Source organism: Lissotriton vulgaris, chromosome 6 (assembly GCF_964263255.1).
Source record: "Lissotriton vulgaris chromosome 6, aLisVul1.2, whole genome shotgun sequence".
Classification (NCBI taxonomy): Eukaryota; Metazoa; Chordata; class Amphibia; order Caudata; family Salamandridae; genus Lissotriton; species Lissotriton vulgaris.
Genome location: NC_141694.1, coordinates 539109740 through 539123814, shown reverse-complemented (window position 1 = coordinate 539123814; position 14075 = coordinate 539109740). Strand labels below are relative to the sequence as shown.

The 14075-nt window shown below is 40.1% G+C and overlaps 1 protein-coding gene across 1 annotated transcript in view; it reads left to right on the top strand.

Annotated features, from left to right (window-relative positions):
- Positions 1 to 14075, top strand: part of LOC147707523 (lebercilin-like) — a 1017522-nt gene that overhangs the window by 236952 nt on the left and 766495 nt on the right. The window lies entirely within an intron of this gene.

Genomic DNA, 14075 nt, shown 5'->3' with positions numbered 1-14075 from the left:
GCTTACTACCCCTGACGAGGCGTCAAAGCGCTTTTTCGGCCAGTAGCACGCTACTCCGGGACCCACAGAGGATTAGTGTTTAATTAGTATAGTGAAATATGCAAGTACATTTTAAGTGGTGGATAGGTTAGTCAGTTATTTGGATTTGGAATGATAGCAGAAGGATAGAGTAGTAAAAAGGATTGTATTTATTTATCGCTCGCTTGTTGACGCATGCTATTCAGGGAGCCTATAAAGGATTAGTGGTGAATTAATATGGTGAAATATGAGGTAATTTCAGTGGTGGATTAGTCTGTTACCCCTGATGGGTGTTGAAGCGCTTTTTTGGCGAGTAGCACGCCACTCCGGAACCCATAAAGGATTAGTGTTGAAAATTAGTATAGTATAAATATGAAGTAATAATTTGAGTAGTAGATATGTTATTCAGTTATTTGGGCAGTATATTAGTATAGTTGAATATGGAATATGGAATATGGAATTTGAGAAGTGAACATGTTAGTTTGTTAATTTTGATAGAAAAAGGATAGTGGAGGGATAAAAGAGTGAAGGAATTTTTTTATTATTTTTTTATTTATATATATATTTTTTTAGTCAACTGATGGAAGGATCATTATATATTTGTTAGTGATAAAGGGTGGACTGTTAGGTGTAATTACAGCAGGGAGAGTGTGTCTGAGTGGGATGTAGTTATTTATGGTGTTGATTGGCGTTGTGTTAGTAAAGAGTGTACTGGTTAGTGGTATAGGATAGAGTTGTGTACTGTTTGTGGGTGATGGTGGATATGTGTGGTAGTTGGGATAGTAGGGTGTGTAGATTTGGTTTGGTTGGGTTGGTGGTGCATGCTGGTACATTAATCTGTGCATAGTGTTGTGCGTGGTGTATATTTGGTGTAAGTGTGTTGCTCTGTTTGTGGTTGTGGATGGTGTGGGCTGGGTATTGTTAAATGAGAAAAAGGGCAGCATTTCTGGCCCTAGTCCCGACCAGTCTCGCACAGGCCCAAACAGGCAACTACCCACAGGCCCAAACAGGCAACTACCCTTGTCCTCTCCACCCTTAGCCTCTACGCCCGGGCTGAGACGGCCTAAGCCTGGACTTTTTTGTAGCCCTAGTAATCAGGTGACCCCTTCTGCCAATGGGAACCCTAGCCCTAACACTATCCAATCACAACACTAGCCCTAACATCTAGAACCAATAGGAGACCAGGGCCTTGCAGCCAATCTTAACCCTAGTCCAAGCACCCAATCAGTTCAAAAACTCTGATCTCTACGTCCAATAAAGGCCTTAGCCTTACCACTAGTCCCAACCCAAGTCCAAGCAGCCAATGGTACAGGTAGCCCTAGTCCCTACTTCCAATACAAAGCCTTACCCTACTCTTAGTCCCACAACTGGTCCAACAACCAATCACACCAGAAGCCCTAAATAGCTACTTCCAATTAAAGGTCTAACCCTAGCCCTAGTCCCACCCTACTCCCAACAACCAATACATAGGAAGCCCTAGTCCCTACTTCCAATAGAAATCCGAACCCTAGCCCTAGTCCCAACCCTGCAATGATTGAATCACAGACCGAGAAACCAATCAGAACCCTCAAATACCCAACCAATGAGGACATTAACCCTAACCCAATAGAAACACCAGATACAACCACCAATCAGTGTACACATGTGCCAACCACCAGCACACCATATAAGGTCCCAGCAACCTCAGACAAGGTTTGCTGACCAGGGAGTTGGAAGCTGCTTGCTCCTGTTCAGAATCTCCTAGGAGACAGACAGGCTCAATCCACAACTTTGGACTTCAGCAGGTAAAGGCTTCACTAACTCGAAATCTAACAATACTGTTTGAACAAAGCTTTACTCCCCCTGCTGGCCAAAAAACGAAGTGCACAGGCCCCAGTAAATACAGTTTAAACAGCTCACAGAAGCACCCTCTGGTGTAGAAAATCCCTGTTGCTGGGGGGGCGGGGGTGCAGGGGGGCTGGCCTCACTGGCTTGTGAATACAAAATGGTGGCTGGGGGTGCACTGTTTGAGCACACAGGCCTCAGCACAGAGCAAAGGAGAAATTTGGAGGGAAACAGATTTGTCACCAAGGAATGAGAGGGACAAACTACAGAGGTTGGACTGCAAATCCCACAATTCAACACACTGTTTATTTCATCAGCCCACACGGATTGTGTAGAGACAGACAGACAGACCGACCAACCGAATCAAATGTAATCTATGCTGGAAGTTGTTCAATTACATCCCTTCTGGCAGTGAAGTTGGAAAATACTAAAACATTTGAAAAATGTTTAATTATATCTCATAGCCGAGATATATATCTTCATCTGTCCATTTGTACACATGGTATATTTTGAATATGTGTTATGCAGTTCTTTCTACGTATAGGATATATAGATTGGCAGAGGGAACCCCTCGTTGGTTTAAAATGAGTCTTTTGTGACTTGTGCTTTGTGCAGGAAAATTGGTAAAGTTTTCTTGCATGAACGTTTGCATGCATAGGAATAAGACGTTTAATAGCTGAGTTATTGCGCATCACGCTGGTTAGTGCCTGGTGATATATCACGCCATGCGCAGCGCCTTCTGGCATGTGATGTTCGTTGTCCCGGTGTCTTCCAGCTGTGCCTTTTACATACATGCTCACATTGACCCAAAGGCAGGTCAGGTTAAAAAGTGTCACATTTGCACTTTAGGACTCATTCCGAGGAGTTAGAAATCAGTTTCCGAAATCAGTTTATTTTAAAATGAAAATTCTCTATATTCCCAGGCAAGTCGCTCTTTTATTTCTTTATCTAAAGTGTACCTTAACAGGTAAAAACGCACAGGGCTACATATAAAACAAAAAATACTTATGAAATTATCCTTGATTTTTACGATGCAATAATTCAACTTTTGCCTTTCCTTTGTTCCATACATACTACAAGTGCACCTCTGTTCGCCGGTATTCCCGGGAGCTGAATGACAAACAGCCTGTCCCAAAATTGTGGCATTTGGAAAAAACTGCTCTTAAATAGTTTTTCCTCCACAAAGAGGTTTCAGTTCCTGCCGGTTAGTCATAAGTAATTTTCTTTTCTTTTTTTTGTAAACTTGTACAGTGACTAGTTAAATAGTTACAGCTTGTGGAGCAAAGCGAGATGCAGCAGATTTGAGTAGTTTCAACTTTCTTTCTTATTATTTTTTAACATATTTTTATTGACATTTTGCATTTACTGTGACATTTTGCATCGTGTAACAGGTTATCAAACTACATATCCAGAGCATTAGAACATAATGCAGTGTTCGTTGCAGTTTTTAGTTCAATGTTTTGTCACTGTGGAAGTGGTTCAATAGGAAGTTTCTGAACATAACTGGGCTGGAGAAGAACAGGGGGGTCATGGAATTTTGGGTACGGGTATCGTCTGAAGTCGCAGAGTGGCATATGCCCTGGTGGATAGTGGGTCCACATACTTCTAGGGGCGGAAAGCTGGGGGGAGGGTGGGGTTATGGTCGATCCAGCACCGAGGTCCGACTGTCCATTGAGGCAGATAACATAGTGCTGGAGAGCTGATGGCTTTCTCTATGTGTTGCGGGAGGGGATCTGGCGCCCAAGTTCACGGTCTGAATCTGCGGTTGTGTGTCTTACGGCGTGTGAGGGCCGTCTCCCAGGTCATCATGGGTCAGTGATTGTTTGAAGTGGTTCAGTAGGATAGCCCAGTCCAGTGATATGGGGTGTTTGCGCATCCCTTTCACCTCCTCGTCCCGTAGTGTCTCTTCCTTCGCTAATACCCATTTTAGAACCATCCCACCGAGGCTGCGACTGGGGGGCCTGTGGGAGACCGCCAGTGCATGGCAATGTTGCGTTTGGCCAGTAAAATGGCCGGTGAGGCAAATCTGAGGGGTACTTTGTGTTGTTTTCTTTTCTGATAGATACCCAGGGCACAGGCTGCCCATGTATTTAAGTATGTGAGTTCAGTAAGATCCCTGAGTGACTTATGGACGTGTTGCCAGTTGAATGTAGTGTGGGGCAGCTCCAGAACATGTGCTGAAAGTCTGCCGCTTGTGAGTGACATCTGGGGCGTTTCAACTTTCTTTATTTCCTGCATAGTTACTTAAAACCTTTGCAATGTCAGTGCATAAAATATAAAATTAGAGCATAAAAAACAACAGTATATATACATTTTTCACAATGTCCGAGTACCTCCGTTTTCGCTGCCTTTTTTTCATTTTATTATTATAGCAATTTTCAGATTAAAACCAAAATAAAAACCCATTATTGGATGACTCTTTACAGATATTAAATCAGAGTTACATTTTAGACATAGTATGTGTCCTTATATAGCTGAAAGCTATAAATTGCAGTCCCGTGTTCCTTTGGACCAGCCATGGACTTTTTTTTGCTGGTCATCTTGTTTGTATTTGTCAACATTTTCTTGACTTGTTGCGGGGGTCGTCTCTCTGCTCCTGGCAGTATCTCCTTATAGTGGATTGGGTTGGGCATATTCCTGTCAGGGTGTACTGCGGTGCCAAGGCCTGGTTCAGTTTTTGTAGGTTTAGCAATTTTTGTCCAGCCAGCAAAAGGAGTTTTACCAGTCTACAGTTTAGTTGTGTATTTTCTGGGTTTAAGCAGGCTAGCACCGCTTACCTCCTGGTGCGGATGCCTTTCTGTTTGAATGGTTCTTTGAGAAACTGTTGCAGTGCTTGGAGCAGTTCCTTGCATAAACAGATTAGATGAACTATGTTGCCTTGCTTGGTTTTGCACAACCTGCACAGCCATGGTGGAAAATGTTGAGCACAGGGAAAGATTCCCATCCTGTGTCTCAGAAAGTTAATTTCTATATACTTCGGGTAACCCTGGTTGAAAAATGGTTGAGGGGCCAGTAATTTATAGGAGTTAAGGGTCATCCAGGCATGCGATCTATTTGAGAAGTTGGCTTTGTCCTACACCCAAAGAAATTTGTTTTAAGGTTTTCCAGACCAGTTTTTTGAAGTTGGGGAAGCCAATTTGCGCATCCCAGAGATCTGTGAGTTTGGTATTTTCTAAGGCTAGCTGAAGATAGCTTCTGGCTTGGGAGCGCTCCCTGTGCTGTATATCCTGCCACAGCAGATGGTTTAACGTGTTTGTGGTGGCACTTCTGATCCTGTAGAAGCAGATGATATAAGTGCCATACCTAGCTAGATCTTGTCGTAGGAGCCCATAATTCCAGTCTTATTTGTGCAGGTGATGTATAGGACGGAAGGCTGAACATAATTCTATAAGCTTTGACCTGCATATTGTCCAGTTCCTTTGCATCTTTTCCCTGCATTGCCTTGCTGCCGTAAGCAATTGAGGGAAGTAGTTTAGCCTGAGCTACCTTCAAGAGCGGAGTCAGGGTAGGCCCCATCAGTTTATTTGCGAGATTTTTCAGCGTTAGGGCATTCAGCAGACCTTTCCATCTGACTTCCTCTATCTGGCGCCAAAACGACCCTTTCTTGTCGAATTTAACTCCAAGGTACTTGTATTCCTGAACTGGATCAAGTTTTGTGCCACCAAGGAGCCAACTTCTATGGAGGTTCTTTTTGTTGTTTATTGATATTGTCTGTGTCTTGCTCAAATTTATTTTTAAATTGTTTTCTGATGCGTAGTTCTGCATTTCCGTCAGTAGATGTGAGTAGGGGCCAGCGCCCAGACAAAGTAATGGCAACAGTAAGCGTAATTAGTACAAGTTCTGCTACAAAGCTTAGAGAAGGAAGGTCACCAGTCTTCCTTACAAACACCAAGGAGCACCCTGGTTAAAATACTAATAAGCTTCTTAGCTGAGCAGAAAAAATATATCACTGTATCAAGTCCAAACTTTATCTCTGTACACAAACAGGTAACAGTAGTACATTTCCAATTGTCAGATATCCAACAGTGAAGTACTCTTCTCATTAACACCACCAAGGTCTGTTGTCATAGATTCATATTCATTTATTTCCGCTTGTTTTCATCAAATCAAAACACAGCCAACACGTGTTTCGTCGGGCAATAACAATAAGCCATACGACTTCTTCAGGGCTGCAAGCCAAGAAAATAATAATACTTTTTTACTTCTTTAACCTTTACACAAAGTTCAAAGTCAAAGTAAAGTAAAGTAATAGTACTCAGTAGAATAAAGTAAAGGTAAAATGGCAGAAGTGAATACACCATAAGTGGATTCTCTGTCAGAAGATACCATGTGACTCATGTTACCATACTTGGAAGTTCACCTAATTTAATGGTGCAGACAAGGTGTCTAAAATTACAAGAAGCGACCCAAAAGTCCCAAGATTGAAAGAGATAAAAAATAAAATTAACTTTACCAAGGACAAGTTAAATAACTTTCCTATAATTCAATCTCCTCTGGTATAGCCGTGAATTACACCCTAAAACGAGAGATGACATTTCTCATTACCAAATTCTCACTCATCACTTAGCATATGGGTGTCTAGTCATACAGACACCACATAAATAGTAATACTTCACATAGTCATCTTATAACTCCTTTCAGTCTGAAACCACTCGTACTGGTAAAGTAAATGAACAGCAAGTAAACCCTGGTAATATAGAATCCATAGTCTATTCAAAAAGCTCACCTCAAAGTGTGAGAGGTTGTCTTCACAGCAAAGAGATAATTTTCAGCTGTCACAAAATTCGTAATAGGTCTCTTGTCTCATCAAAAGTATACATTCAATATCTATTCTGTAATTAGAAGAACGAAAAACAATCCTTAGTACCTCTATTCAGTCCGCTGCTATGGTTTAAAATAAGTTCGAATCGAACCCTTCATAATACACTCACCCAAATTCGGGCTGTCTATTTTCATGAAGTTAGTAGTGAATCCTTGTTTCCATCACAATTCCATAATAAGTATTCCTATGTACGGAAATAATAAATAACGCTCGTCAGATTCTACTTATATCACTCCTTACAGTTAGCGTTTAACTATACTTAAGAGCCAGGCGGCTTACATGCAGTCACATCGCGTGTACACCGACATGTAGACTAAGACAGCGGTTGGCGTCTAGTGTGAGCGCCATTTTATTTAGAATGCAAGACGTCTATTTTATTCAAACCCAGTCGCCATCTTGTAGTGGCTAAACGTTACCTATACTAGTGCAATTAATTACTACATAAAAGATCTGTTTACATCTCATTCCAGTAAACAGTATAAGTAATCATTTTTGCGTCAAAATAAAGGAGAATACTCTTCGAAGTTTCTCAACGAACCTAAATGTACCATCCATATTAGTGTTCCTAATGACAGACGATCGTAATTTATACGTGAATAACATCACACAAAATCAAATATCAGTTCACCATATTAAAGAGGGGATTATGATACGTCCTTAAATCTGAATATACAGAGTACCAACATCATTTTATCTAACCATGTATTCGAACCTGCAAAAATGGAACGTAAAGTGCAACACTCGATGTCCCAGCGCGCCCATCCATAGCGCTACCACTGTCATTAAACAACCAAACTAGGTTGGGTCTAAGAGAACCACCATATAAATATAGTAAGATGTAATACGGTCCGAAAATTTTAACTGTGCAAATTACCGACATAGTTTTGTCTGAACATGTATTCGAACCTGCGGAGGCGGAACACAAAATACAATACCAGATGCCCCATCGCACCAATCAGTTGCGCCACCGCTGTCATTAAACAACCAAACAGATTTGGGTCTATATTGTGAACCTTTCATCAATTGTATTGTCACAAAATATGATGTCAATATTAAAGAGAGGTCTGGGATATTGTCCAACTGTATGTATTGACTGGCTTACGACCAAGATTGATTTGTATAAATTTTCTAGGCTTTTGAAACTGAAAAAACATTTTGCCAAGCATGATAACAGAGAAATTGTGACCAATAAACCGGTACTTAGTAACATTACTATACAAGAATTGTATGATACCAAACTCTTGTTATCATTAACAGAAAATGAGGAAGACCCAGTAACTATAAGTACATTACTGGACGATTTAGAGATTAACTCAGGGTATTCTCTGTCCAGTGGACTGAAAATGAGATCTAAATGGACACCACAATTATCAGCTGGTAATGTGGTTGATGCTTTTTATAAATCTGTGACTGCGGATATTGAGGACCTGATTAAAAGACAACGTAACAACAAGAAGAAGTACAGAGGTTATAATCTCAATCATGATGAAAGGCTTGCTCTCAAAGAATTGACACAACGACCTGATATTATTATTCGTAAGGCCGATAAGGGTGGCAACATTGTGCTTATGGATAAAAAAGATTATGATGCTGAGATTTTATTACAGCTTGGTGATTCAAGGTACTACGAGAAGATTAACACTAACCCTTTACCCAAGACTATGTCAATGATTAACAGTAAATTAAAATACTGGTATGATTGTACTCTACTTGACCAAGATGAATACTTCTATTTGAGAGTGGAAAACCCGAGGGCCCCATGTCTATATACCCTCCCTAAAATTCATAAAAATAGACAGAAAGCACCGGGAAGGCCTATCATATCGGGAATTGGAGGTCCTGCAGAAAGATTATCACAATTTGTAGACCTTTACCTAAGACCTTTTGTCCAGAACTTGACCTCTCATATAGAGGATACTAAACATGTTCTTAATATTATGAGTGATGTAAATTGGGAATCTGACATGGTTTTGGCCACACTTGATGTGGTATCATTGTACTCTAATATAGATCACATGTTGGGTATAAAAGCTCTTGAATACTTTTTAAATCGTAGACCAGCTGAGTACCTTGATCATACGAATATGCTTCTTGAAATGACGATGATGGTACTGGAAAATAATTTTTTCCTTTATGATGATGTCTGGTATAGACAAAAACTTGGAACTGCCATGGGCTCCAGATTTGCTCCGTCCTTCGCGAACCTTTTCATGGGTCGCTTAGAGGCGGAGTGGATCTGGGGTACCAGGGGCCAAAAGTGGATTGATCATATTTACTTTTGGGGGAGATTTATAGACGAGTGTCTACTAATATGGAGAGGTACCCCACAGGAATTGAATTCTTTTTTTGCTTACCTTAATTCTAATGATCAGAATATGACATTCACTACACAATTTGACTACAATACTATCACATTTTTAGACATTGAATTATTTGTGAAAGAAGATAAACTGTGTAGTAGAATGTATCGTAAAGAAACAAGTTGTAATGCACTTCTTCGTGCGGATAGTTGTCACCCTAAAAGCCAAATTGAGGCGATTCCTTTTGGCGAGATGTTGAGAGCCAGACGGAATTGTTCGGATGACACTGATTTTAAAAACAACTTGAAAGACATGAGCTTGAGATTCTAGAACAGAGGGTATGAGGATAAAGTAATAGATAAAGCTTACCACAGAGCTGTGAAGCTCAAGGGAGAGGAGACTCTGAAATCTAAAAATAAGAATGAAATGGCCCAGCAGAAGATTAGGATGATTACCAACTTTGGAATAGGGAGTCACAAATTGTATGCTATTTTGAATAGACACTGGCATTTACTGAAGACAGATGGTGATATAGCACCATATTTATCTGAGAGACCTAGCTTAACTTTTCGAAAAGGTACGACTATTGCAAATATGGTGAGTCCTAGTTATCCTGTAAAGCTCAATCCCACTAAACAAGAACAATGGTTACGATGTAAACCTGTTGGTTTTCATAGCTGTGGTGTCTGCAGCTGCTGTAGATGGGCGACCAAAAAGATTGTATCTTTCGAATACAATAACACTGGTACCTATATGATTAAGACATTCATCAATTGTGAGATTTACATATGTTATTTACATAATTACCTGCAGTTGTGGAAAAATATATGTAGGAAGTACAGTGAGACGTTTGAAAGAAAGAATGATTGAGCACTTTCGTGCTCTTAAGAATGGTGATACGCGGTACCCTATAGCTTCCCATGCTATTCAAAATAGGGAAGATTCGAGAAATCATGTATTTACCTATCATGGAATTGAACATGTAAGTAGTGATAGAAGAGGTGGAAACAGAACCTTAAAATTAAGACGTAGAGAAGCTAGATGGATTATGACTCTGAGAGCAGTTGAAGAGGGACTAAATTTGGATTCTGAACTGCAATTCTTTTTAGGAGAATAAATTGATATATTGGGTTATAATGTTTATTGCTGTATAGTTGTCAATTGTCAATAAATTATTCATACCTGTTTGGTGAATTTCTGTGAATTGATTTGTCTAGCATGTCTTACCCTCTGATCTTGCCTAATAAGTAAATGTTGCATTTATATGTAAATGTTGCATTTTGTATGACTGGAAGACTAAACAATAATTACCTGTTGCTGAAATACTCTTGCTGATTTTACCTTCATCCTACTTCCTTGACTTGTTACTAACTAATACTTCTCCCCAATTTAATAAGTGAATTTTGCTGGTACTTCATCAATCTCAAAGTGTAGCTAGGGTTGCAACTCTGGAGCGTGAGATGACAATCCAATATGCATGTGTGAATTGTACTAGCCTGGATTGAATTGAGGTAGTTTATATAGACCCAAATCTGTTTGGTTGTTTAATGACAGCGGTGGCGCAACTGATTGGTGCGATGGGGCATCTGGTATTGTATTTTGTGTTCCGCCTCCGCAGGTTCGAATACATGTTCAGACAAAACTATGTCGGTAATTTGCACAGTTAAAATTTTCGGACCGTATTACATCTTACTATATTTATATGGTGGTTCTCTTAGACCCAACCTAGTTTGGTCGTTTAATGACAGTGGTGGCGCTATGGATGGGCGCGCTGGGACATCGAGTGTTGCACTTTACGTTCCATTTTTGCAGGTTCGAATACATGGTTAGATAAAATTATGTTGGTACTCTGTATATTCAGATTTTGGGACGTATCATAATCCCCTCTTTAATATGGTGAACTGATATTTGATTTTGTGTGATGTTATTCACGTATAAATTACGATCGTCTGTCATTAGGAACACTAATATGGATAGTACATTTAGGTTCGTTGAGAAACTTCGAAGAGTATTCAACTTTATTTTGACGCAAAAATGATTACTTATACTGTTTACTGGAATGAGATGTAAACAGATCTTTTATGTAGTAATTAATTGCACTAGTATAGGTAACGTTTAGCCACTACAAGATGGCGACTGGGTTTGAATAAAATAGACGTCTTGCATTCTAAATAAAATGGCGCTCACACTAGACGCCAACCGCTGTCTTAGTCTACATGTCGGTGTACACGCGATGTGACTGCAGGTAAGCCGCCTGGCTCTTAAGTATAGTTAAACGCTAACTGTAAGGAGTGCTATAAGTAGAATCTGACGAGCGTTATTTATTATTTCCGTACATAGGAATACTTATTATGGAATCGTGATGGAAACAAGGATTCACTACTAACTTCATGAAAATAGACAGCCCGAATTTGGGTGAGTGTATTATGAAGGGTTCGATTCGAATTTATTTTAAACCATAGCAGCGGACTGAATAGAGGTACTAAGGATTGTTTTTCGTTCTTCGAATTACAGAATAGATATTGAATGTATACTTTTGATGAGACAAGAGACCTATTACGAATTTTGTGACAGCTGAAAATTATCTCTTTGCTGTGAAGACAACCTCTCACACTTTGAGGTGAGCTTTTTGAATAGACTATGGATTCTATATTACCAGGGTTTACTTGCTGTTCATTTACTTTACCAGTACGAGTGGTTTCAGACTGAAAGGAGTTATAAGATGACTATGTGAAGTATTACTATTTATGTGGTGTCTGTATGACTAGACACCCATATGCTAAGTGATGAGTGAGAATTTGGTAATGAGGAATGTCATCTCTCGTTTTAGGGTGTAATTCACGGCTATACCAGAGGAGATTGAATTATAGGAAAGTTATTTAACTTGTCCTTGGTAAAGTTAATTTTATTTTTTATCTCTTTCAATCTTGGGACTTTTGGGTCGCTTCTTGTAATTTTAGACACCAGGGTCTGCACCATTAAATTAGGTGAACTTCCAAGTATGGTAACATGAGTCACATGGTATCTTCTGACAGAGAATCCACTTATGGTGTATTCACTTCTGCCATTTTACCTTTACTTTGTTCTACTGAGTACTATTACTTTACTTTACTTTGACTTTGAACTTTAACCGGAGTGTAAAGGTTAAAGAAGTAAAAAAGTATTATTATTTTCTTGGCTTGCAGCCCTGAAGAAGTCGTATGGCTTATTGTTATTGCCCGACGAAACACGTGTTGGCTGTGTTTTGATTTGATGAAAACAAGCGGAAATAAATGAATATGAATCTATGACAACAGACCTTGGTGGTGTTAATGAGAAGAGTACTTCACTTTGGATACAAAGTTGGATATCTGACAATTGGAAATTTACTACTGTTACCTGTTTGTGTACAGAGATAAAGTTTGGACTTGATACAGTGATATATTTTTTCTGCTCGGCTAATGAGTTGCTTTTTATTGCAAGATAAGATGTATTCTGCTATTTATTGTCTATGGATTGAATTTATGAACTGTTGTTGATACCCGATATATGATTATTTTTTCATGACTGGATTAAATTATTAGTACCTGTTTTTCTTTTCCTATGATGCACTGTAAAATCCCAAATAAAGAAATAAAAAAAAAAAGACCCTAGATTCAGATCAACTGACATATAGTTCCACCGTGTATATTGTCAACAGCAAAACCAGCATCAACATCAATAATAATAATACATATAGCACTGTGATCCTAGACCAAGTGGCACCTCCCAAACTAAAATCCCAAAGAAACATACCTTCCAAATCCTGGTTCAACGCTGATCTTAACAACAAAAAATGCTCCCTTAGGCAGGCCGAAAGAACCTGGAGGCAACACCCGTCCCCCTCCCATCTAGCCCTCCTCCGATCCGCTAGGTCCAATTACAAAAAACACATCCTCAATGAATAGGCCTCCTTCTTCTGCACCCAGCTTGAAAGGGCCAAAAATAGACCTAGAGAACTATTCAGCATTGTCGAAAACCAAACTTCCTCTGCCCTCCTTAAGCTGATAGCCACTAACAAGAAATGTGAAGTAATTTCAAATTTCTTCTCTGATAAAGTCACCAAAATTGATCAATCCTTCCTCTTAAACTCCTCCTCCCCCAAAGCACTACCTTACTATGACATTCCCTCTGATCCTCCAGCCTCATCTAATCCTCCCCAGGTCCCCTATCGCCTCTCATCCGTTACCTTCTCACCTGAATCCAACCCTTTTCTTCCCCAGCAACAAAAACACAACGCCTCCTGGCATAATTTTTACCCTGCCACGGAACAAGAAGTCTATAATATAATCGCTAAACTCAAACCATCTTCGCACACCAAAGACCCTATGCCCTCTAACCTTGTCCTAGACCTTAAACATATCATTGCCCCTCTCTGGACCACCATTATAAACTCATCCCTGAACACTGGGTGTGTTCCTGCCTCCCTCCAACTGGGTCAAATCACACCCATCCCCAATAATCCCAACGCAGATGCCAATGACCTAAATAACCTCCGACCTATCTCTAACCTCTCTCTTCTCTCCAAAGCCCTTGAAAAGTGCACCCTGCTCCAACTGGACAATCACATCAACACGTTCGACCTCTTTGACTCACTGCAATCCGGCTTCAGAAAAGGATGCAGCACAGAATCTGCTGTGCTCAATATAGTGGATAACATTCGTCACTCACTTGACAATGTTGAGTCTGCCCTACTCATTCTCCTCGACCTCTCCGCGGCTTTCAATACTGTTAACCATTCTGCCTTACTTAACACTCTCAAAATCCGATTTGGCCTCAATGGCCCTGTCCTCAATTGGTTCACCTTGTTTCTCCAACACAGAGCTCTTAAAATCAAAATCGAGAACTGTCTTTCTAACCCCACTCCAATCGCCCTCGGTGTACCCCAGGGATCCATTCTCTCTTCCGCGCTCTTCAACCTCTTCATGGAACCACTCACCCTCATTCTCAAATGAGCAGGAATCAATTACCATCTTGATGCTGACGACACTCAACTTTACTATAAGATTAAATCCCACTCTTATGTCCTACACCTTACTGACACCCTGTCCAAGATCCAATCATGGTTCCACCACAATCATCTTAAACTCAAC